Here is a 2,125-nt window from a genome sequence, read left to right as displayed (position 1 = left end):
ACTTATAGCTTCATTTCCTTTGTGGATTTTGGAAGTGGAAAAAGTACAATGATTGCGATAAAGATAAGAGAACGTCAAGAATTACAGCAGGGTGTTGCAGATTGAGAAACACTGGAATCCGTAATTAGATAAGTAACAAGTAGTGAAAAACAAGTAATCGTTGGTCTTCCACAAATTCTAGGACCAGGCATTGGCCCTACTCTATTTGGATCAACTCCAAACGAAGTTTCATGCACAATTCTCTGAAGGGTCCCCCACTAGATTCTCCTACATCAGCAAGAGAATTGCCCCACTTCCCCCAGGCAAAATGTGAACATTTTTAAAGCTTCCATGTTCAGAATCTCACAAAGAACTTAATCTAATTAGGAATCTAAACCGTTACTTGAAAAGGGAGTGATCATATTTTAGCTTCTATTAGTTCACTACCACAGAAAAATTCAATGGCTGTGTCCCTAAACCTTCCAACTCTTCCCAATTTGTACTGCAATGAAGCAGCTAGCGACGTTGTCTCCTGGGAACCTGATTATGATGAATGTCAAATTGTTCCTTTGGCATCTTCAGATTCATATTTCTTCATCGATTATAACGATGATTCTTTAATTAATATGTTTGATTCAGAGGTTGATCAGTTGCTGGAATCCAAGTTGCTTTCAAGATTTTATGATCTTCCTGATATTGTTACAGCTCGTCAAGAGGCAGTTCAATGGATGCTAAAGGTAGTAGAAGTTTTCTTGAATCTCTTCTCTTCTTTGTTTTCTTCTAATCATAATCAATTGTTCAAAAAATTTCAGGTGCACTCTTTCTACAGGTTTAGGCCTGAAACTGCTTATCTTTCAATAAACTACTTGGATCGTTTCCTCTCAGCTCGAGCTTTACCGGTATTTAAATAGACCTTGGTGATTGTCATTTCTTTTTTTTTGGTTTGATTTGATCATATTATCATTTTGTTTGTTGGGTCTAATTAATTAGAAGAGTTTGAAGATTATATTTACTCCTCCACTTTGGTTGGTTTTTGATGTTCATGTGTAGCAAGGGAAAGGGTGGCCTATGCAGCTTTTATCAGTATCATGCCTTTCTCTAGCAGCAAAAATGGAGGAAACAACCGTACCCTTTCTCATAGACTTGCAAATAATAAAACCCAGATTCTTGTTTAAGCCCAAAACAGTCCAAAGAATGGAGCTTTTAGTCATGAAAACTCTAAATTGGCGATTGCGCACCATTACTCCTTTTGATTTTGTATATTATTTCATTGCAAGGATTTCATGTATCAATAATTCCCAACAAAACAGCCAGTCAGATATTTTTTCTTGCGCCTCTGATCTCATTATTAGTACATATAAAGGTAATTTCTGATCAGCCTAAAATCTTAAAATCTCTTCTATATTTTCCCATTCTTCCTTTGATCCTAGTTTGTGTTGATCATTTTAGCAGCCATTGATTCCTTGGGTTATCCTCCATCAGCAATTGCTGCAGCCGTGGCACTATGGCTGACTAATCACAGTGTGGACAACCAGAATTTGGGGTGCTTACACAATAGAGTGAACAAAGTAAGACCCCCCCTCCCCCTTAAGGATTTGCATGCATGAAGGGAAGTTTTTTTTTGGTTTTAGTTTCCTAAGGGATCAGATCAAATCTACCTAGAACATGCCTTCTTCAATGCATGCATGAATTGCTCTGGAACCAAAGAAAACGATTAGTCTGATGATATTTTTTAGTTTGTATGTTTCAACTTTTAACCAAAATCTAACAAAAATCGACTAATGAATTGGTAAAACTTCTCTTGACGACGAGTGCAGGAGATGGTAAAGAAGATTTACAGGATCATTCAAGGGAAAAAGTCTGGTTTGGAACCACCGCCATCAAGTCCCACTGGTGTGCTTGATGCTGCTATCCAAGGAAGCTGCAAACTGCAGAAAATTGGCAACAGAATATGAATTCCAGCAATAATAACTCGCTGCAAAATAAGTGCTAATGGAGCAGGAAATTAATGTTTGATTTACTGATAGAGGAAAGAAAAAAAAAAATCATGTTTTGGTTTGTAATTTTATGCAATTCTTTTTACAAAGTGTCCCTGATTTTCTTCTTCTTTTCTTCCTTTATTTATTTATTTCTTTTGGTTTTGTTA

At 36.5% G+C, this 2,125-nt stretch overlaps 1 pseudogene across 1 annotated transcript; it reads left to right on the top strand.

Moving 5' to 3' along the window:
* Nucleotides 1-248: 248 nt before the first annotated feature.
* On the top strand, nucleotides 249-2,125 carry LOC111292723 (cyclin-D4-1-like; annotated as a pseudogene). Its single transcript, XR_016345607.1, has 5 exons — nucleotides 249-716; nucleotides 792-878; nucleotides 1,030-1,342; nucleotides 1,432-1,547; nucleotides 1,797-2,125. The product of XR_016345607.1 is annotated as a cyclin-D4-1-like (transcript).

Source organism: Durio zibethinus, chromosome 10 (genome assembly GCF_047325235.1).
Source record: "Durio zibethinus cultivar Kanyao isolate XHJ-2024 chromosome 10, ASM4732523v1, whole genome shotgun sequence".
NCBI classification, from domain to species: domain Eukaryota; kingdom Viridiplantae; phylum Streptophyta; class Magnoliopsida; order Malvales; family Malvaceae; genus Durio; species Durio zibethinus.
The sequence above is the reverse complement of the archived record's forward strand: the minus strand, read 5'-3'. Positions and strand labels throughout refer to the sequence as shown.